The sequence below is a fragment of the Gopherus evgoodei genome, chromosome 11 (genome assembly GCF_007399415.2).
Source record: "Gopherus evgoodei ecotype Sinaloan lineage chromosome 11, rGopEvg1_v1.p, whole genome shotgun sequence".
NCBI classification, from domain to species: Eukaryota; Metazoa; Chordata; order Testudines; family Testudinidae; genus Gopherus; species Gopherus evgoodei.
Window position 1 is genome coordinate 56,718,600 of NC_044332.1, and position 25,263 is coordinate 56,743,862.

A 25,263-nucleotide genomic window follows, 5' to 3' on the forward strand; every position below is an offset into this window, starting at 1 on the left:
TGACCAGAATGGCACTGAAGGAGCTGTAATGTATTTTGAAAAATTGCCTAAATACATATTTACCCAATAGACTGGAACAACTCCTTCAGAGCCTCTCTGGTCTCTTGGGTACGTAATACATGTTTTTTAAAAACTGCCTGACTATATATTTACTCAATAGACCAGAACGGCTCTCAAGTAAATAATATGTATTATATAACCCAATATCAATGATTTTTTTTCTTTAAAGTAAAAAGCAAATGCAAAGAAAAAAACCCCACATATAAGCTCCTTACCGATAAAAGCCAGGAGATTTGAAGTTAGTGTACATGTTTCAGATTGTAGGAAGCATTGCATATTTCTAACACATTTCTGGGGTGCACGTGTTCACATGTGTGCATATATCAAGAGCATGAGGGCCTGGGGTGCTTAGGAGAGCAGATGGGAGTTGGAAAGATGTGGCAGAAGAAGAGAAAAAAAGGAAGACAGTCACCCAGGGTGAATGAGTAAATCATGCAGTTAATTTTAAGACTCCTGAAGATAGTAAATGAGACATGGCAGAGGAGAGGAAAGAAGTTTGGCAACAAAGCACAACAGATTATCTCTCTACCAATAGAGAGAAGCCATTATGCTGGCTGCAGATCACACACTTCCCTTCCAGGATGCTCTCTACCAGGAATCCTCAACTAGCCATCTAAGTCAGCTTTAGTGCCCCTTTATGCTTTTCATGCATTTAATTTTCATGTATGTTTTCAGTATCTGTTTGAAATTTTTGGATGAAAAATGAGGTTTTGTTGAAAATAAAATTAATTAAAAATAGCTTTAAAATATTTGAAACAAAAAACTAGGGAGGAACAAATGGAAAATTCTAAATGTTTTATTTTGAAATGTTGGGGGAACGACCCATGCTTTCTTTTAATTAACTTTTTTTGTCCTAGAAAACTGGAGAAACGGTAATAATACTTTTTTAAAAGTTCAAAAGAGAAAGTAACTCTTTCATTATCACTTTTAAAAGATTTTCTTTCGCTTTTTAATTTTCTCTTTTTTCCAGTTGGAAAACAGTCTGAAAATGAGAGAAATTCGGGATGGCTTTTCACACTTTGCCACTGATTTTCTCCTGGCAAAAAAGTGAGGGAAAGTAGGCTTTCCCACACTAGCTTAATTGTTTGAATTTTCCTGCAGGAAAACCATTATCTACCAATAGAAAAATTTTTAACAGGAATTTTCCCCACAAAAAGTCCCACAGGAAAAATTCCCATTTTCCAGCTAACTCTAGTTTCCAGTAAAGTTTCCCAACCACTGCTGCAGCATGAACATATTTTGTAACCAGGCCCAGTCTCAGTCAGCAAACACAATACCAATGATTAGACTATGGAAGAGAAAGCTGATGATTCTGTATCCTGCACTTAGAAGTTCTTCTGTTTTACTAGCCATTTCTGTGTTAGAGAAGGAATATAACAGCATTGCCATTCTTCAGATCATTTTTATTAGAGCAGTGGTTGCCGACCTTCTGGGGGCCATTACACATATTTTCCTAACTAACACCTAAACTAAAACCTCAGCTTTGGGGAGCTCCAGAGTTCTCCACTGTCCATTCATTTAGAGATGGTACAACCTGAAAAAGAAGCATGGACTGTTCCAAACCCCAGGCTGTCTAAGCATTAAACTGAGAGAAGGCCCCCACACATAAGCCTTCAACACCTCATTGGAGCTGAGGGCACTCTGCAGCATTGGGTACATTGTTAGGGTTTCTCAGTGTTCCTGAATCATTTCCACACATTCACAGTAATCAGATGTTGTTCATTCAAACTTTTGTTGAGCGGCTTTTATGTAACATAGAATTAGTCGGAAATCAACCAAAAATGTAATTGTTTTTTCAATACCTGACTTTAATAATAATTAAAAGCTTCTGGGCTGACGGTTGGAGATTAAAGCTGTCTACCCACAGAACATGTACAGTGGGATCCTGGCATTGCAAACCTTCCCTATGCTGCCCCAGTCAATGTGTCTCAATCAGTGATTGCTTAGTAGTTACGGTGCGTGCTGAAGATCTGTGTCAGGTTCCAACTGGCTGTTCATAACAAGAGTTTCATAGCACCATTCCCAAGCTCTCTGTCTGGGAAAGTCAGCCCTTAAAGGCACTGTCTCCTATATCATATCTTCCCTTCCAAGCCATAATTTAAGAACAATACCACTTTAAAAAAATTGTTAATGTAATATACAAAATTACAAATATTTATAACCAACATAATACCTCAACTTGTCAACAGTGTTCAATTAGGCTTTGAGGTGCCCAGTGCTGTTGGTTGGACCTGCAGGACTCCCCTGGAATATTAGCACTACTGCTGTCAGGAGGCGACAAGTCCACTTGTTCTGGCTCTGCTATGTCTTGGGGTTCATCTATCTCAACCTGCTGTGGCTATTGACTGAAACCATCTCAGGCAAAACAACAGATTCAGTGTCACTTCTCTCCCTCCCTTCTAGGATTTGGGGAAAGCTTTGCCTATTCATCCATATTATGTGTTCATCTGGGGTGACAACCTCATATGACCACAGTGAAACTCTAGTGACACCTATTCTTTTTGAGACCATTGTTTCCCATTAGCTGAGAAGCTCAGCCCTTAAAGATACAGTCCCCAATATCACACAGTGTAGTTCATTTTCTATACCCCTTCACTCCTTGACCTGCCTATTGACTGCCACCACACGTGATATTGGAGCAGTGTTTTTTATAAAGTAGTGTGCCCGATTGCCCTAATTGAGGCTGTTGTCCTAGTTCATATAGGCTACTAAACAACCATCAGATAATTTCCAACCATTGTCAACCTGTGCTGGATTTGAAATAGTAACCTTCAGGTGCCATCTTTTGTACTCTTTTTCACCATTTCTATAGTCATCCACCCGCCCCCCCACCCCATCCAGTCCCACCCCACCCCCTATATCCTGCTGTTTTAAATCAGGATCCAAGAATACAGTTAGCAGTAAAAGTAGGGTAGCATTAGTATGTGAGACTTAAGATAAAATTTTACTGCCATCTCTAAAACTTAAAGTTAAAAAAAAACTGTTTAGCTAGGAATTTAGCTTTGTTGTATCAATTCCAACATCTCTATTCACTATTTAGAAGCCTTCATGCAAGACACAAAATCCATTGTGTAATATTTTCTAGCAGACTGCAGGAGTGTAAAAGTATACACTGTTTCCTTCAAAAATGGAATCATCTTTCACAGATGTAGATGTGTACTTGTTATGCCAAGATGAGACAGATGTGGCTCTATTCACTCAGGGACAGGTGCGGAGGAAGAAGAGATAAAACATTTGTAGAAAGTGTAAGCAACTGCATCCGTGTTGTTAAATAAATAAACTCTCTGCCAAAAAAGTTTATTTGCTTATTTTTTCCAGAATGTTTCTTTTAAGATGTAGTTTAACTGTGCTTTTTTCAGATTTATATTGCTGTATTGATTTAAACAGTATTGTTATATAGATTTCATATATATATACACAATATAGACAGTGTGTGTACAAACATTCACCACACATAAAAATACATATATATGGTATATATACATGCACTCATGTGAAGAACATGGGAGATTGTGTTAATTTTAGGAATGTTAGATTATGTAGATTAAATCTGTGGATTTGATGGATTATGTTGCTTGTTCAGGGTTAAATCAGTTTTAGTAAGCTCTGGGTTAATGACTATAGATAATCCTAATAGTCTCTTGGTCAAGTGGACAATAAGAGGAGTAATAGAATCATAGAAATGTAGGCCTGGAAGGGACCTCAACAGTTTATCTAGTCCATTCACTTGTACTGAGGCCAGACTAAGTATTATCTAGACTATTCATGACAGGTGCTTGTCTAACCTGTTCATAAACACCTCCAATAACAGAGATTCCACAAACTCCCTAGGTAATTTATTCCAGAGCATAACTACCTTTATAGTTATGAGGTTTTTCCCAATGTCTAACCTAAATCTCCCTTGTTACAATTGAAGACCAATACTGCTTGTCCTGTGCTCCATGAATAAAGAGAACAATTTATCACCATCCTATTTTTAACAACCTTTTACTTATTTGAAGACTGTTGTCATGTCCCCTCTCAGTGCTTTCTTCTCCAGGCTAAACAAACCCATTTTTTTCAATCTTTGGGTCATGTTTTCTAGACCTTTATCATTTTTGTTGCTCTCCTTTGAACTTTCACCAATTTGTCCACAATTTTCCTGAAGTGTGGTGGTCAGAACTGGACACAATATTCCAGTTGAGTGCCAAGCAGAGTGGAAGAATTTCTTCTTGTGTCTTGCTTACAACACTCCTGCTAATGCATCCCAGAATGCTATTAACTTTTTTTAACAACAGTATTAAATTGTTGACTGATGTTTAGTTTGGGATCCACTATAATCCCCAAATCCTTTTTTCTGCAAGACTCTTTCTTAGGCAGTCATTTCCCAGTTTGTAGTTGTTCAATTGATTTTCCTTCCTAAGTGTAGTACTTTGCATTTGTTCTCATTGAAATTCAAGCTATTTATTTCAGGACATTTCTCCAGTTTGTCAAGATCATTTTAATTCAAATCCTGTCCTCCAAAAGCACTTGCAACCTCCCCTCCCCTGCAGCTTTGTATCATCCACAACTTTACAAGTGTAGTCTGTATGTCATTATCCAAATCATTTATGAAAGTACTGAATAGAACCAGATCCAGGACAGAGTCCTGTAGGACCATACTGAATATGCCTTACCAGTTTGACTGTGAACTGTTGATAACTACTTTCTGAGTATGGTTTTCCAACCAGTTGTGCAGCCACCTTAAAGTAGGTTTGTCTAGGCAAAATTTCCCTAGTCTGCTTATGAGAAGGTCATATGAGACACTATCAAAAGCCTTACTAAAGTTAACATATATCACATCTGCTGCTTCCTTCCATCCACTAGGCTTGTTACTCTGTCTGACCAGACAGCAAATGTGAAAAATTAGGATAGGGGATTAGGGGCTAATACGAGAAAAGCCTATACGAGAAAAAGACCCCAAAATTGGGACTGTCCCTATAAAATCAGGACATCTGGTCACCATAATCTGGGCATATGAAGAATTGCCATTCAACAAAGGGGTTTTTATTCCTAGATTTGGCTTGAATGAGATGTACTCTGCCATTTTGATGCAAAATTTTACGCTCACTTCAACTGGGTTCAACACAAAGGCTGCTCACAGCATCGCTATGGCCTGGCTCCACTCAGAGGTAATCAGTTAAAACTGGGGCAAAGTATTTGATACTTTGAAACAGGCACTGGATAAAGTTGATTGAGAATGGGACTGGGAGTAAAAATCTGCAGCTGGGAGGAGGCAAAGGGGGTAGAGAGAAGATGATTTTAAAAATGAAAAAAACAACAACAACCACATTTGTATTAATCACAGCTCCAAAGAAGGAATCAGGATGGGAATCAGCATTCAGGAAAGGGAGGGGGAAATGGAACACTTAAAAAATTTGCATGGAGAATATGCGGGAAGTAGGAAGCTGCAGCTGGGCAGAGAAGAGGTAGTGGTGGCTAGAGGAAAAGGACTATTTTAACTTTGCATTATACCTTGGTTTATGGGGACTCAGGGCTGGGAGTGGAATACTTGGGAGGGTAGAGTGATTCTGTAGTTGAAATTGGGTTGTGTTGTTTTTAGCTCTGTCAGTGTGCAATATGCTTGCTTTACTCTTCCCCGCTGAACAAACAGGAGAGTCTCTTTTCATGCAGTCAGAAAATGCAGCACATTTTAAAATAATGTCAAGTGACTATTTTTTACATTTTTTTTATTAGCTTGTCAGCTTAAAGAGGTTCTTTCCCCCCCTTTGCCTTGATTAAAAAAAAGAGCAAGTTTGCTCACCATGTGTTTGGTTTTTCTTTTTAAATCCAGGATTTCATAGCTTGACCAATGAATCCAGCTTAACAAAAATATTTCCCTTTGTAGGTTGAAAACTCAAAGACTTCACTGGTTTAAGTCAAAATGTGAGATGCTACTTTGTTTGAATGCCAAGCTATCAGAGGCACAATATTCATCCTTACACACATCATGAAGAATTGAGGAGCAATGGTTACCCATTATTCAGGGGTATTCATTGTAAATTTGTATTTTTTGCATACCTCTAGCTCTGAATATATGGCATCTGCCCTTTGTGTCAACAGAAGGACTGAAAGTAAACACTTTATTAACTTTTCAATGAAGCTGAAAGCACTATATATATATATGTTACTTCCTTTACCTTTATATTTTCTCCACCACAGCATTGATTTGCTCCTTATTTAAGCAACATTTTCTTGATAAATTAAAAAAGCAGCAATAGCCATTACTGCAGGCTATATACAGCCTCTAATATCACTTAAGCATATTACAGAATATAATATCTGGTACTTAACGACTAACTTGCATATGAAAGCTCACATAATGTCTCATAAAACCCTTAAAATGGCTTCAGTGTAAGAGTCTCTTTAAAAAAAAACACACCTTCAGGGAATATTGTAAATGAAGTAGCACTCTAGCCTTGGAAAAAAAATTCACACACTTGCAGAAATTTTTAATATAAATTGAACACATTAAAAATTAATTTTGCATGACCATTTCGCATTGCAGTGCCAATGCCTAGTTAAGATAAGGCCTTAACTCTTCACTTGTTTAAAGTTACATGGCAGCTTCTCTCTCTCTCTCCCTCTTATCAGTGCATAATTATTATTTTCATTAATCAGAAATTGGAACTCCATCCTCTTATAATGACAGCCCCAGCTGGAGTTGAATGCAACATACCTGTGTGAAGGGGAAAACTTACTATAAACTTTGATGGAATTCATTAAAGAAAGATGTGACCTTATAATTAGCTTAGCCCATGTCAGGAAACTTCCACATTTATACTATTTGCACTTCACAGAATAAGCCAATTCATTGGAAAACACACAATCTACTTTTACCATATTTAGCAGCCTTCCACTAAAGTAGTTGCAGATTTGTGACTTGAGTGCTGGTATCTAAGATGTTACACCAAAAACACAGCTTGTATTAAGATATTACTCTTCAGTGGGAATAATAAATAAAATAATAATAATAAAGCTCTGTGTTGACTTTTTTTTTTTTTTTTTTTTTTTTACTTTTGCAGATTTTTGATTGGACTTGTGGCCACAATTTTACAGTGAGAAATTCCCAAGGCAGGCTTCAGTTGCAATAAGACATTGACGAATGTCTTTTTCCACCAGAAAGCTGGTGTTGCATGGATCTGACATGCTGTAGTTTGCTATGGCTCTGACATGAACAGTCTGCTAGCAGTGTCATGTGCCAAGTGGGAGCTTGCTAAGATTCACTGTGGTGATTCATGTATTATACCTCTGGTGATCAGGTTTTAAAGGTGGAGAAAGGTTTGAACCTAACAAAGCAACTCACCTAAGTAGGTAAGAGGGTTTTTCATGAAAAGAAGATATTCATAGGGCCCTTTGTAAATTGTTTTTTCACTGTCCAGAATGTCTTATATTCCATTACCACCTTGAGACCTAAATTAGGCTTGTGGCCCTATTCTGCAAGGTATTGTAACCAACTAATATGATGACATGCTGTATGTCACAAGCTTACAGGTGGGATATTTAGTCTTCATCATACATTGGAAAGGTGATATAATATGTAGTGTGACTTACACACTTCTACAGTGTGTTTGTCACTAGTGCATTTTTTATTTATTTAACTAGCTGAAATAAGCTAGTGTTAAGGTAGGAGCATAATGTACATGGCATTTCAAAATTTCCCCATAGTTTTCCTCTACTTCTTTCATTCTATGCTATTGCTACTTCAGGTACAAAAAAGTAAGCTTATTCTAAAGTCTCTAAGAGATGTATTTGCTAGTAAAAAGGGAATCAAGCCACAGTGTAAGTAAGTTAATACACACTCACTCCCAGAAAAAATATACAAAAGTAGCCAGCAAAGATGAGCATAGCTGCTCGGGAAAATATACACAAATCCATATGTGAGGCAAAAACTGCAGTATTTAATCTAACGGGTGTTTTATCCGAGTACCGTGAGTGTCAAACTTTTCCCTGGTGTACAGACTGAATAATCAGGCTTTGTACCTAAGAGGGGTCCACTGCAGATTAAATCATCCCTATGAATTGTAGAATCATAATGAAGCCATCCTGTGGCTGTTGAGCTTCCCTTCTATGGGAGGAGGGTTATAATAATTTAAGAGCCTCAGGATGGGATCCCCAAAACTTGTTCCTACAAATGGAACCATACTGGTTGCAGTGTGATCTGAGTCCTCGGTGCTCGGTGGAAGAATAAGATCCCAAAAGCCAAGTTATGACTGCAGGATTAGGCACATCATATCAGACTGAACACATAGTTTGTAACCAATCAGGCAAACAGTTTGGACTAGTTTCAAAACCCAACACAGTGTGATACAGTTAAAAACACTCTAAATTCATTCATTTAGAATACAATATAAATCGCCATAGGCCTTACCATTTTTACTCATGCTGAGCACTTTTCACCCACCACTGAGTTATTCCTCAGAGCCACTTGTTTACTTTTTCCCTGTTCTTGGTCTGCAGTTGTACCCTTTTTGATATAGCTGGTCATCTGCCCAATTATTACTAAAGATACTAGTGAAAACATAGGGATCTTAATAAGTTAAAAAAAAAAGCATATAGCTGCACCTTAAGATAAATGTGAAGTATTATAGAAAGGGAAACTTCTTCATACTTCTCTTGTTCACAATTTATCTCCTCATGTGGTTTATGTCTGTGGCTTAATCAAGAAGGCTTCAGAACCTACAGTTACAGATCATAAAAGAGAAGCATTAACAAGATACTATGAGGTGGCCCAATAAAGGTGGTAAACCATGCTCACCACAGATGTGGCAGTGCGTTTAGTTAGCACAGTTCTCTGGGTGAAATCTTGTGAGCACTGCGAGGTGCCACGTTAGGGGTGGTGTGCACAGTATTGCTTCCAGGTGTAATGTTCTGCAGATGGCAAGATAAATGCCACGCGGCTACGTGCCTGGTCATGCTCCAAAGCTGGGAGACCACAACCTTTTGGGACACTGTTAGACTCCCTTGAGCTTAAATTGGGAAGGAAGGGAGTCCTCATGGCTTTTTTTTTTCCCTTTTATTGCTTTTCTAGTGCACAGAGCAGAATGCAGGGTATATTCTTCCCTGTCTCACTTTCAGCATTAGGTAATGATATGAACATGCCCAAACATTTTCACTTAACAATTAAATGTTGAGGGCTTGATTCTCATTTACTCTAAAGCACCTTTATATAACTTGACAGCATAAGGAAGCCTTATAACGGGAGTAAATTACATCTTCACACACTTTAAAACCCCTTTATCATGCCCCGCATGGTGAAAAGGGGCTTTAATGTATCTGGGAGTCAAGGCCTGTATTTCAGTACCTGACCATCATTAGTCAACCACTAGAAAGTCAACAGTAGACGTTCTTGTGTATGTCTCTGAAGATAGAATTTTGGCTGTTGCAATAGTAACTTAATTTTAACGAGCTACGGATCATTTCATTTGAAAATAAATGATCTCCAAACCTGAGGTTACTCTGTTTCTGAGTGTAACTGCTTTACACTCAACTCATAACTAGTTTGGATGATTAAGGTAATGAACAGGCAGGGATAAAAATATTGTAACCTAGAAAGAAATTAGATTTTAAAAAAACCACATTTTTGTACTAATTTCAAACCTGACATAAGTGAATGAAACTCTACTATATAGTTGTGCCTACTTGCATGAGAACTCAAACCCCAAACCCACCAGCTGTGCCTCACAGGAAGACCCTACATCTGTTCTGTGTCCCATTGATGTTAATGGGACACTGCATAGGCACAAGTGTCTACCCTCAGGAAGCACTGGAAAGTTCATGGCCTAAATTTGGCCTACTGTTTCCATGCATCCTGAAGAACCATTTACATTGTGGATCAGGAAAAAATATGTAAAAGTTGAGAAATCATTTTTCAACTTCAACAAATAGTATTTGATTATTTCATTTCATTCACAATATAGTACAATACACTCTATTCTCTTTCTTTATGTCCTTGGAAAATTGTGGGGATTAAAAAAGCCCAAAATATCAGACTCAGCCTATGGTAAAGAGAAAAATTTACTACTTGAGGAATTTAGCAACTGAAATACATCAGCATTAATCTCTTTAGTGGTTATTATTTCAATTATCTACAATAACTGGTTCTTGTCACAGATTTGAGTGCCCAAAGTGTGCAAGGTGCTGCTGTAGACATATCTAGGAAGACAGTCCCTGACCTGGATTACTTGTCCTCAAATAACAAGCACTGAATAAGGATGCGGGAAAGAGATATGCCACCTTGAGAACATGACCTATGAAGGAAGGCTGAAGGAATTGGGTTTGTTTAGTTTGGAAAAGAGAAGACTGAGAGGGGACATGATAGCAGTTTTCAGGTATCTAAAAGGGTGTCATCAGGAGGAGGGAGAAAACTTGTTCACCTTAGCCTCCAATGATAGAACAAGAAGCAATGGGCTTAAATTGCAGCAAGGGAGATTTAGGTTGGACATTAGGAAAAAGTTCCTAACTGTCAGGGTAGTTAAACACTGGAATAGATTGCCTAGGGAAGTTGTGGAATCTCCATCTCTGGAGATATTTAAGAGTAGGTTAGATAAATGTCTATTAGGGATGGTCTAGACAGTATTTGGTCCTGCCATGACAGCAGGGGACTGGACTCAATGACCTCTCGAGGTCCCTTCCAGTCCTAGAGTCTATGAGTCTATGAGAGCAAACTGATCAGGTTATCATTGGGAATTTGGCACACATTTTCTCTCTGTGTTTTTAGAGTAGTATCATTATCAACTATCCCCACCTGCCTCTGTCTTGTTATTGTTAGTTTCTGTTTGATTTCAATATTGTATAATCCAAGTTATTCCCAGAATAATGAAGTTTTGAGTGAGTCAATACATATGGATATTAATATATATGTAATAAAAGAACACCTGCACTCAGTAATATATGATGTAAAATTGCTTTAAATAAATCGTGCTTACATAACCATCACTCATTCTGAATAGGTCAGTCAGGGTGTGGTGTTCAAAGACATACATTTGTATGTTTCCATACAAAAATTGAGACCTGAATACTGAAAATTTCAGCTGTAAAATGAAATATTCAATTTTTGGCTGTTTGATTTTTTTGATGAAAACTCAGAATTTTCTGCAGACGCTTTTCACAAAATATGCATTGAACAGAAAAAAACAATTTTATGTGAAAAACCGTTTAGATGGATTTTTTTGGCCAGTCATACTATAGCATTTTGTATTCAATTTGTTTGTTGTTTTCTTGCTTAAGGCCCCAATCCTGCAAAAATTTACACATATGCTTGTAATTCCATTGACTTCACTCTTGTATAAGTGTTTGTAGGTTCAGGACCATAGACCTATATCCTACAGAGTACAGCAAAAAGCTATTGTGTTGTTCCTCATGAGACAGATGATCTCACTTTGTACCACAAAATCATCAACGAAAAAAAATCTCTTCAAGTAATTTGTGGGATATAATGGCTCAGTTCTAAAAGGGTTATTGCAGACAGTTGGTCCAGGTGGGATGTTGTGTCTCTCTGAAGTATTATATTTTGTTGAGCAGGAAATTTAATAACAGAGGTGAATCTAGGAACAGTTACAATACCTCCAGAAAATATAAAAGATTAATGTATTATAAATATGTATGATAAATAAATTATACGTAGGGATATATATATGTTTTCACTTTTTTAATAACTAGTGGTGAAGTCATCTATTGTGCATTGCTCCATGACCTATGTAAGAGTTTGAATGGCATTTTATGAGAAGACCTGAATGTATTGCTGCTATGCACTATACTTCAGTCTCTCCCACTTACTAATTTAACATTACAAGCTACGTTCTGAGCAATATGGGAAAAATCAAAATCCAAGATGCTTAATAAGGCTTGAGATTTTAGCAGAATGCAAGCAAAGCTGCAGGCCTCCCCAGTTCCCCATTGTACTTTCCCAAACTGTTAAGCAGTCTTCTGCAGTTAACACTATGTGGAGATCATTCAAGTTTTCTATATTCACTTCTCTAGATGCTTGTTCAGATAAATTTGAACTGCAGCAATTTGTTATATATGCCATTGTAGCCTTCACCCACAATGACATGGCGGCCTCCTTTCTCCTGTACTAACTGACAACACACATTCCAATCTATCCAGTTTCTTTGGGGAGTATACATACTGCCCATTAGAATTAGGTTACACAATCTGCCTGCTTGGTACATTATATCTATAGGTTTTTCCTTCCTGTCCAATGACTTCTAAAGAAAGCTGGCTGCATACTCTCCTATTTTATGAGGGAGGGGCACTTTGAAATTAACATGAGTAAAACTAAATTGCTGGGGAGTCAGAACATTTGAGCAAAAATCTGCATGACTTAAATTACATTATTAACTTTTCCACTTTCGCTGCAGAAGTTGTTTCTGTCAATATTGTACTTTAATGGTGCAGGATGGGAGGAAGGAGCAGGGTCCAAGCAGATGGCTGTCAGCAAACTGATGACGGCAGTTGAGAATTAGTGTCCAAATACAGTATTTAAAACTAGCTACAGTACATAGCTTCCTGCATATGCATGCCAAAATAAATCTGGCTTGAAGAACCTTTCAGGATCTTTATTTTATTTTTATTTGAGATTATTATATTTAGTACAACTAAAGAGACAATCTACATTAAGTTAGCAATAGTGCAGATGCCTAGAAGTTTGAATGCACGATTGTATGAACCTGAACAGGACTCAGACACCGATATTCACTAACCCCTTTGAGTTTCTAAATGTCCCTATTTAGCACATAGAATAATAAATTGAACTGGTTCCATAATTTGTAAGATTTACTCATTTTTATTCCCTGTTCTCTACCTCCTCCTCCCAGACTACTTTGTGAGTTGTCTTTTGGAATGCTTACTAGAAATGTTGTTATGTGATGCTTATGTTCAAGCAGTGACCCTCTCTCACCAATTTTCATGGGTGTTGATCAGCAAGGTTTGCAAACCTGACCGATACATTTTTTAGTGGATGATGATAGAAGCAGGTATTGGGTACTTAATTTTTCTCACATCTTTTGGTTTAAGTGGGACTAATGTGTTGTTTTAGATACCTGGCTGCAAAGAGGTCAAAACAGGGTCAGGCTGTCTCTTCTGTAGTGAATTAAAGACTTACATTCATTATCTTCCAAGACCTCATTAAAATGGCTTTAATGTGGTGACCATTTGATGGTAGACAAAAGCTTTAATCTTGTGATCAAACACACCTGTGTTACATTTCCTTTTGTGGACAGTTAGAAGATACAGGTTAACAAGCTATTTTAACTCCTTAATCTGCTGAATTTGTGTGGAAACCAGACTTTCACCAGTCATCTGAGTTTGAACTCAAATGGACTAAACACACCCCTAATTTATCAAGCTCTTTTTTCAAACCTCAGACCGCTCTAGACTCTTTTAATCATCTGTTTAATTTTGCACCTTTTTTTTAGTCTGATATATTATTTGCAGGTTATACTCAAGGCCTAGATTTGCCCTATTTTTCTTCCTCATCTGACCTAGATTCAAATTTACACACTGTGAAATAGCTAATAAATCCCCATTAAGGTTGTAAAAGGTGAAGGTTCAACCAATATGCAAGTCATCACTTTCTAATGCAAAATTGAATGAGCCTTAATATTAGCAGCAGTCTCAAAAAAAGGAGGCTGCATGATTCCACAAGTTCCTAGACATTGTATGAAAGGCAATTAAAATGTAGCCTAATCCAAGACAACACAGTTTTGTGTGTATGACAGTGGCAACAACAACCTGTAAACCATTAAGAAAAAATGATAGCACCACAAAAAAAGAACTTTTTGCCTTTTCCTAGCAGTGTAGAGCTTGTCATTGACACATATTTTATTCTCTACGCATTCTATATAGTTTATTTTAAATAAAATCTAAATAATATTTTTCTGAGAAAGCATCTAAGTATAAATATTAATGTAAAATCCTTTTAAAATTTCTTTTGTGCATATCTAATTTTCAATTCTACCCTTCTAAAATTGAGGTTCTTTGTTTGTTTTGTTTTGCTATGAAGAGCTAGTAAAAGAGGGTTGTCAGTCTGACATGAGTGTTTTTTTTCCCCCACTAGCAAAGGAGAGTATTGCAATGATTTACCGAGACACGTTGAAAGTAAATTATGTTGTAAATGCCTGTCCCATGGGTTGACAAAGAATCACAGGGAAAAAATGTAAAAACTTTGAAATTCCCAAAAGCAAAGGTTGACAGGAAAATATGGTGGTGTTTTTCTATGAGTAAAAGTAACTTTTATGTTGTGTTTTCCCATGAGAAATTATAAACTTTCAAAGGAATTTTAGTCTCTTGTATGCACACATAAGAGCAATTTATCTGGTACTGCCCCAGTGAAAACACTGTTAAGACTTTAAAGCTGTTAGAACTATGGTTGAACTTCATCTAGACTGCTACTACTTATTTGTTCTTGCTGCTTCTTCTTGTCAAAACATTTACTCAGACTTCGAAGAGTTGCAAGTTGGCAACGTGTTAATAATATTAGAATGCATTTGTGTCGGCCATGTGGCTGCAATATTTGAGTAAATTCATCACTTATTTAATGAATAATGAATTCACAAGAGTAGCTATGGAAACATAGGACCATATGTAGTAAATTAAATGAGCACTTGTCAACGTACAGTAACAGTGAATGTCACCAAAGCAGTTGTCTCTGTTTTACAGCGGCAATGATGCATTGACGTTTAAGATGCTATGTATGCATTTCTTACTTTGCATAGTACAGCCAAGTTTTTCACACCTAACTTGCAACAGGGATTTTCCACAAGTTTGATGAAATTTAAATTTATAGAATTTCTAGACATATGTAGTGAAGATTGAAGAACATTAAGGTGTTCAGATTTTAAATTATGTTACATCATTTTGAAAAGTTAGATGGAATTTAAATCATGGGTTTTTTTTGTTTAGGAAAATACTCTTAAAATAAAAGGCTAGGTCCTCAGATAGTGTAAATAGTCATTCCTCCATTGAGTCAATACAGGTAGACCAGTTCACACAGTTGAGGATCTAGTTCAAAGTTTGGGCGTTTTTTTCTTCCTCAGAAGTAGAGCACTCTATGTTTTATAGCATAGAAAGACTTTGGTTTAAGGTTTTGGGTTTTTTTATTCTCACCAAGACATCCTTTTTACATCAAAAGATCAATAATATCATCACATTTATGTCATGCTTCATGACACAAACTCTGAACTCCTAATCACCAAAACAGGCAGAAAATAAGATATTCTATTGGGCAGGAGGTAGCACAGAGATCACATACACACACTCCAGGCTATTCTAGGTCACTCAGGAGATCACACTTCTCAGAGAGAGGCTGTCTACTAGAATGTATTCTACCTGGGACAGACCTTTCAGTCTTTCTGGAAATTGCAGTTGATCCAACACACAATGGCATATAGACAGATGCTTTCAGATAAATCTGATCTTCAATCTTGTCGCATACCAGGCACAATGTAAGACTTACCTTTCCCAGCAAGTCTTTTCCTAAATAACTGACTTGTGGCATTAACCACAAGGATAAACTCCAATTATGGCTGTAATATTTAACTAAATGCTTAAAATTATATTGGATGGGAAAATGATAGAAAAATTTACTATTTATTTTAAAGAAGACAAAGGCTCTATATTCTGAGTCTGAATTAATACTTAGCCTCACGACTGAAATCTAATGAAAAAGCTGAGGGGGGAAGATATTAGGGAGTCGGAGCTATCCACAGGCACTAGTAGGACACCCTACTCCTGCAGGATCTATAGTTTCTTCATATTGACTCCAACCTCAATTAAAGTTGAGTGCTTCCGCCTCTGGTAGTTTTTTCATGCATGGCATAATCCAAAGAATATCTTCTCTAGGACGATTATGGGTTACTTTTGAATGCCAGCCTGTTATTGCTTACCATATCCTGGAGCCAATGTTTAACTTTTCTGTTGGTAGGTCCTGCACCGAGTAGAGGCACATATTTCCTGAAGTAATTTATCTAATGTGTCAGGAACATTTGAAAACTTATCTCAGTAGTTATTTCCTTGGTTCCTTGCAATGGCAATTTTGAAACCCATGTCCAATCCTACAAGAGTTCTATAAAAGTTTCCCTTTTGTTTTTAGCTGTTCAGTTGTATTACCTCTTTTCACGTCATGTCATGTTAAAAAGCATCATTTTGCATGTAAATGTGATGAGACACAACATGACTTGATGTATTTTAAGTGACGTGACACAATATGACATATGTCACAACATCATTGCCACTCATCAAAAAAAGTGACACATCAAATTCAAGCAAAGACTAGTATAAACTTTTAGTGGCTATCCAACCAAAAAAAAATTACAAATTGTAAGCCAATTGTGTGGGTGTATGAATAATTATTTATCTAGTCCTTATGTGTTTAACATGAAGTTTATATTTCTTCTACAGAAACTTATATGGATCATTTGGGAAAAAATGTGTTCAGTTACGTTACTCAAGCTATTTTAGCTGTAATAGTGTTATATCTAAGTATGAGCGTTGTATCTTTTCATGTATCTTGTCTAGGTAGCATCCTCCTTCAAGAAACATTTGGGACATTATCATATTGTAAAAAAAAAAAATGCACAGAATATATTTATTTTGCTTTCTTGTGAGTATTATGCAACATACCACACAATCAAGGTCTTCCATGGCTCTAAATCTGAAGAATGAAATATTTGTTGATGTTGAGTATACAGTTTCAACCCCATCAATCCAGTAAGTAAAGATTTCTAGCAAGAACTGCATGAGAGGAGATAAAAAACAAAAATATTTTCCTTGCAAATGAGTTGTTGTATATTCTGACTAATCCAATATCACTACAGGACTAAACCCAAATAGCCTTTCAAGACTGGAGAGGGACAACTGGCAGTATTCAGTAAGTGCTACCATAGCATGTACAATATTTGCAGAGTCAAAGAATGAAGCTATTTCCAAAGGGGAAAGACAGCTTCATTCTGTGAAGGGACATGAAAGATGGTGTGGGTGCAATCTATTGTCCTGAGTACATTAGGGAACCCTGAAATGTCATAAAATCCCTCTTTGATCTGTTGTCACTACTGTTGGTTGCATGGAAAATTAACATATTTAATTAACTGCCTGACCAAAGCAGCTGTTACCTTATATAAAACCTTGAACACGAATGCCCAGTTTATCCCACTAGGTGTTTGAATCTGCCAGTGGCATAAGAATGATTATATGTTCATACGGAGCGGCACAGCATGACTCCTCTTGCAATAGGCTCAAGTCAAGATCTTCCTTAAATTCTTCATAGAGCATAATGATGCTCCAGCCCAAATTGCTTAATAATGTCCTAGTTCAGGCCCGCCAACAAGTCATACCATGCACAGCAAAATAAGCCCAGGCCAAAATAACTGCTTTGTGTTCCTGACATCTAAAAGTGTCGCTGCTGCCTAGACCATGGATAGGTTTGGCATGCAATTTCCCTCTGATTTCTCCAAGCACTATTTTATTTATATTCAATTTCTATCATTTATGACAGATGGTTACTTGTCTTAAATATTTAAAAAAAAATCTTGGCTGCACAATTTCTAAACTAAAAGTAAATTACCCAAGTCAAAAGCAACTTTCAACAGTTTTCTAAGTTCTTATTGCTAAAATGCTCATGCAGTGCATGTGAGTTTACATGCATTCATTTTTATGCATATTTCTTTTCTCACACTTGAAAATATTTTTTTTAGTTACAGAGAACAATCATTTTTCCATCTATGCAGAAACCATGGCTTTTTGCATTTTAAAACAGTATGCCTTGCACAGAGCAGATCAAAAAGATCTCTAAATGGAGTTGTCTTGTGAATCAAGATTTCGGAATACTGTAATATATAAACATGAAATATCTTGCGAGTTTTGTAGTTTTCACTACTAAATATACTCCATTTTCTGTAATATACTTGATATCCATAAATACTTGTGTTGTATCTGGAGACTCTGTCTTAAAGACAACATGGGCCAGATCCTCAGCTAGTATAAATTCGTATAACACCATTGATTTCACAGGAACTATGCTGTTTAGATCAGCTGAGAATCTGACACCTAAACCTTTGAAATAAGTCAAATAAGTTCTTAAGGTTCAACCCTAGACATATTTAGAAAACAATCTGTGATTTGATCAAATGTTGAGCAGCAGACAGCTGTAATAATAATATCTAGTTGTTATATTCATCTGAAGATCTCAAAGCACAGTAGCTGAGTTAGTCCCCAATCTTGCAAATTATGCGCATCATTAATTTTACCTATGTGAGTAATTCCATTAACATCAATAGTATTACTCATGCACATAAAGTTAAACATGTGCTTTAAATGCTTGCAGGATCTAGGCTCTACAGAGTTGACAGAGCTCATCTTGAACCCTTAGTATGGTGAGCTTGAATGTGTACAATTCTAATACAATCACTCCCCATTCAAATTATTTTTACCAGAGTCACGCAGTGTTTTAAAAGAAAAGTGCCAGCCTTTATTTCCATCAGTTCATGGCATTTTAAGAATCTGTTACTTTCTTTGTCATATCAGAAGAATAAAATATAAAAAGTTCCTTAGTATAACTGGTCAGATTAATTATTGTGAATAAATTACGTGAGAAACGTAGTTGTTCTTTTCTGCTTACAAATTCTTCCACAACATACTTTGACTTTTGCAAACTCTTTCTAAGTCTATGTGATTTAGCATATGAAATGCAACTTCTGTGCAAGTAGCAGACCCATCACCGTACAGCCACTCCCATTAGCCAGTTAGTAGGGCGGACACCCAAGTGCTCTATTGAAGTTCCATACTAGGGATGGGTAGGATTCTCCCCTCCCCATCCTGCCCCACCATCCCCTGACATCTCCCTAGCACCCAATCTAGGTACTTCTGGCAGACAGTGTACCTGACAATCTAGGCATATAAATACAGATATTTGTAGAATGGAATAAAACCATTGGCACAAATGTTCCAGAGTAACAAAAGCCATGATCAAGCCAAACAGATGTGAACAAAGTCCATGAATACTGTTTTCACAACATTGGATCAGCTCCTGTGCTGGATATTAATCTGTACTAAGAATTTATCATTTCAGTTTTTACATCTAGTTAGACAGAAGTTATCACACTTCATGCTTCCGACTGTAATCTGGGGGTGCTTTACCAAATGCCTTTCTGCCAATACAGTAATAAATTTCACAATTGGGTAAATTCATCATGGGATTGATAGGGATTTCACCTCCTTCTGAGGTGACAGTTATTGGTGACATTGTCTACCACAAGTACCTGATAATGGAAAAGTAACTGGACTCAACCGTACTGGCCCAAATGGGCAAATCCTACATTACTGTGTTTCTTTTTTATATTATTTAGTTCAGTTAACTGACCATTATATTATTGTTTCTCAGATCGTAGGTCAAATCCTGAAATCTAAGAGTGAAATCCTGGCCCCACCAAATTCAGTGGAAAATCTGCCATAGATTTCATAAGGACATGATGTTACCACAAATCCTAAAGATTTCATTCAGGCAAAACTGAATAGGCGCTTTGGCTGAGTAAGGCCTGAGTAAAAAACATGTAAAGACATCAGGATTTGGTCCACAGTAAATAAAGTGGAATGTTTATGGCTAGCAAATATAATGACTGAGCACCTGAAAATAGTCATAGTATGTGGCAGGAGAGTTATGAGGCATAAGAACTCTGACACCTCATCTTCTTATCAAAGATTTTTAAAGAAGAACAGAAAAAAGTACACAATGGTTATAAGAGTAGAAACTAGAACAAGCCTGACCCATATATATTACAAACATAAAACTGGAAACTTGTGTGGTCTCCTCTGATGCCATACTCAAGATCTTTATTGCAAACACCTTTCTTCAAACATCCATTTAACATGCATCCATCTGTCAAGTGATGATTTCCACTGCGGTGTTAATGTGCATGTGCCCCCTTCCACTTTGGTAGTTCGCACCTTTAACTAGGGCTGGAGCCAGAGTGCAATAAACAGGCTTCCACAGTTTCAAGTATGAAAGGCTCAAAGTATGTGAGAGACAATTCATCAAAAAACAAAAACAAAACAAAAGGACAAAGGCAGAATCAAATTTATATTTAAAAGGCATGAGTAGTGGTGCACTGCAAAATCCTCACTGCTAATCAGTAGTTTAGTAGTTTAAAAATTAGGAATGACAATAGCAAAACAACAAAATTTCAAAAAAAAACTGCAACAAGGAGACATGAAAAGGAGAGGATATGCTTAGAAGCACACTGTGTAATATTTTAGTTTGTTTTGAAAAACAATCCTAACCTATTTCATTAGTTACAGTAGACCCAAAAAAGTAAAGGAAATGTGTGATTCTAAGGTTGGCGATAAAATTCCAACTATTTTCAGGAAGAAAAGTATCAGCAAGAACATAAAAACCTGACAAAATATAATATGAAAGTAACTGGCTTAATGAAATATTAAAATTGAATCAGAAATACTATTCTGGCATTAAAATAAACAATAAAATTTCTTCCTAGTTATGGTTCACTTCAATTCTTTAAAAATTAATTATTACCTCTTTAAATATTTGATTAAATGAGATTTGGGTGACTTATCGCCATACACAAAATACACATTGTTGTGTGTAAATTTGCTTTCTTCAGTTTTTGACATGTAAAGGCATGTTATATAGTTGTATGATTATTTGAGAGCTAAAGTCAATGACTCTCCTCTGGCAGTTTGCAAAATGTATATCACTGACTCTTTGACGCTTTGAATGAAAATACAGTATTATGTTAAGAAATCCTTAATAAAGTGAGAAAAGTGAAACAGCGAAATTACATTATATTGATATGTGGGACTTTCTCATCATATCTTATCATGTTGCTATATCTCACCTTGTAGAAAGACCACTTTATTTTTAATAATTGTTAATTAGGATTTTGAGATAACAGCCTGGAAATCACTAGAAGTTACTGGGCATATGAGGTCTATTCTGCTCTCAATGCATGGGGATTTATATGTGTAGCTCCCATAGATAGCAAGAGGAGACTAAAACCTGTCATGTGTCCTAGGAGACGTGCAACAATTATGTGTCAAGCATTATGATAAAAGCGAATTATTATATCCAAACGACTCAATAGGAAATGTTGCTGGGTAATTACAATGTGAGACACAAATTACACAATTTTAGTAAAAGAGAATCATATATATTTTAAGGCTGCTCCCACTCTGTGATCATATTTCATGTATAGATTTAAAGCTATTGCAAGATGATGGGCTGACAGCCCTTTTTTCCACAGAACTGTGCAGCAGGATGGCAGCAGCACAGTATTCCTCAAACTGTCCCACTCCTGCTCTGGTGAGAACACTTTTGTGGTGGAGAGAACAGCTCTATCTCCCTGACTTACCAGTTCTTGGCCTCCATACCAACGATGCCAGTTCTAGATTCCTTGTTCAAAGCTGGTCGCGGTCTCTCATGGCCAAAACTTAGGATGGCTGTGCGGTGCAGTCAGAAGTGCTTTGGTGCTCTCAGTCCATTTCTGAAGTGACAGGGATCTTCAGACTGTCAATAAGAATGCACTCAGAGTGAAGGTATTTTTTAGCATTGAGGATGCCTGCCACTTAAGAATTAGAGTGACAGCATCAACTCATTTCACACAGACCACCACACGGCCATCCTGAGTTTTGGATATGAGAGACCAGGGTCAGTTTTGAACAGGGAACCTAGGAGGTTAAAGATACTATGCCCCATCGCCATTCTCGGAGCCACATAGTTATCTTAGTTTTTATAATTACATTCCAAAATAGCTTTTTCCTTTAACAAATGGTATTACTTTATCAAGAAAAAATATTTTAGACTTCATAATTTAAATAATTCCCTAAGAATAGTGAATACCTTTTATTGGGAGATGAAGATGAAGTGTGAATCCTGATCTGAAGCTGAACTTCTGTGTTCAGATTGGACTTCCCAGTTCATGCCTATTATAAACAGAGGTGTCTAAGTCTGAATTTTCCCAAAATTCGAGAAAAAAAAAGTTGTTTGGATTTGGGGGTGGAGTTCAGTATCATCTCTGCTTTCAACCACCCTGGAACTATTGCATTATATACTCTGAAAAGAACATTCTCTTTCTTCTCTTTAAATGAGGACTGCAATATCACAATGACAGCATCTGGCTCCCAGACACACTGTGCAGGTGCATATGGTTAAAATTGCAACTGACTTTGTGACTAAGTACACTAGATGGCATTTTCTTTAATTTGTTCCACAGTTTGAGAAATTAAGATGCTTTCATCCCTTCCATGCAAAATCTCATGGAGGCTATACATAGTAAGATCTCATATGATAAAATAGCTATTTTTCCGTATCAAGAATGATTTCTTTATGAATCCAGCTGCTGATGACCTAGTCTTCTAGAAGGGTGCAAAATACTCACAGGGAATAGCAAAATTATTTGAAGTTCAAAGTTTTTGGTTTCATTATAAACTGAAAATCTTTTCTAAGTTATATGTGCTTTTTGAACAAACATCATTTCCAAGCAAAACTAGGCCCCTATTTTGGATAAAGACAAGAGTTTTTTTAAATAAAAAATGCAAATACTTGCATATTCAAAAGTTTTATACCAAAAATATTGCTGTTTTCTAGAAACTATGAATAAACTCAACATTCAAACAACTGCAAAGTTATGCAAAACATTCTCATAGTGTGCATATCACCTCATTGAACACCCTTCCATTCACCAAAATGCTTGTGCCCCCAAAGAAATTCACCAACTTGTCGTAGGAAGATACAATATAACTGAAAGTGTGTATATTTATATAATTTATACTAGCTATTACCTCTTTGAGGATTCAGCTCACTGCTCTGCATCATACAGCTTCAACATTTATTTTTCAGCCAGACCCCTATTATTTTAGGAAACAGTTGGCTTCCAGCACACACTCGTTACATCCATCCCACTAGCACAAGCTTCTCAAACTAAAATAGAACTGAAGTGGACTGAAGAGGCTGAAGGAGGCATCTGAAGTCAAGACATTCAAATAATAAATGCAAAATCTGGAGGAGAAATATCAAACTATTACATGGAGAATGTGAAAGAAAGTCTTCAGACTAAACTCTCTTCCTGCTTCAGTGCCATCACTGGGTGCTTCAGATGAACAGCTATATAAAAGACAAACAGTACAGGAAGTTAAGGACAGGAAACAGCTTAGGAATTCTGTTTTCATGGTTACATGTGTAGTAATACGAGGTTGATTTTCATATTTTGATTTTGCTATTCAGTAAAGTTTGATTTCTAAGGCACTCTGTAAGGTCAATCTGGGAGCACCAGGAAGTAGCATTTGAGGGTCAGTGAGGAAAGTTGGCTCAGAGCCAGAAACCTTGCCCAGAATTGGAAATAAACTGTTCTTGTTGGAATAAGGCTTTGGATGGGAAGGCTGTTTCCCCTGGCAAGTGGGCTTGTTTACATTGGTTAACTGAGCACAGCCAGTTGATCCTTTGCCTTCTGTAGTCGTACTTGCCCCCCAATGGAGAAAGCGATCCTAGAGTACTAGTACTAGGTACGAATTCCTAGCCCTTAAGAATGGCAATTAGAGATGGGCAGATTAGAGCTCCTTGGTTAGATGCTACAGTGATTGGCATCACACTGGGAAACATTGTCCCTACTCCCAGCATTCAGTCAGCTACTTATCATATCTAAGCAGTGCTTCTCTGGAACTAGAGTACAGGGTAGATGAGGGAGAGAGGGAGGAAGACATAGGCCCACCCCATTAAGCCTATACCCAGCAGCACCAAGACCCTTCACCAGCATGTCTCCCCCAACAACATCAAAATCATCTTCCTTGCCATGACAATCGAGGCTTATGGGATATGAACACAAGAAGTGACTCACAAGAAGAAACCCTGGCTGACTTGGAGGTGCCAGGTTCAGCAAGCCTGAGAATGGCTGGACTGGACAGGACAGGACAGACAGCTAAAATTGTTAACGAAATAATTTATTTTAAAAATTACAGAAAGTCATGGAATAATTTGACTAATATGTTGACTAGTTTGATTAGCCTCTGTAAAATGAATAAATATGGAGACATTTATGAAATAATTATTAAATACCATAAAATGTCTTTAATAGTTATTCTAGCAGTGATTAAAATCCTCAAATTTGTCAGCTCTCTGTCAATGACAGACAGAGTCCAAGTTCCCAATACATATCTGACAGCATGACATGAGGGCTCTAAGGGATTTCTACACAGAAAAATAAAACTGTGGCAGCAAGTCTCAGAGCCCAGCTCTACAGTCTTGGGCTTTTGGTATGGTGCTAAAAATAGCTGTATAGACATGTGAGCTTGAGCTGGAACTAAGGCCCTGGATCCTGCCTGCTCCCGGGGTTTCAGAGCCTGAGCCTTATCTTGAGCCCAAATGTCTACCTGGTTATGTTTACTACTCATGCAAGCCCAAGTCTGTAGACCCAGGCTCTGAGACTAGCTGCTGCAGGGTTTTTTGTTTTTGCTATGCAGATATACCCTAAGACTATATTGTAACTATGAGGTGAAAGGACAGAACTTATTAAATAGTTTTATTTAAGGTAGTCTTATGCTATTGGGAACTTGGACTGTGTCATTGAGAGGGAGTAGACAATTGGAGGGTTTTAATCACTATTAGAACAATTTGACAAATGTTGAGCTATTTAACACATATCCCTTATTATTCATTCATCTTACAGAGCTGATCGAACAACATATCAATAGTGTGTTTTTCTTATTCATTGATGCCATGGAGGTAATTCAGTATCATGCCATACAATGTGATATAATAGCCTGATAGATGTCAGGGTTGCAAGGTATTCTATACATCATGACCACGTGTTCTTCGCTATCATCAGTGAAGGTAGGACTCAACCTTCTGTTCCAGAAACAAAAACCTCTGCTGCTTAAGCTAATGGAAATTCTTTGTTATCAGTAGTAGAAGGGTTTCTATAAACCTATAGGCCAGACACAAAGAAGTGGAATGATCAGACATTCTAGTTAGCAGAGGGCAGTGGTAGACATGCAGAATATCCAGAACATTACCAGTGATACAGAATAGGTGAACTGGGGTTGGGATATGGAGGAGGAGAAAGAAAACTTTCTAAGACATCAAACACTATGAGTGTTATATGGAAAGAATTGCACAGGCTGAGAACATACACGGTAAGCTGTTCTGTCATGGTGGAAGGCATGTAGAAATTGGAGGTAAAA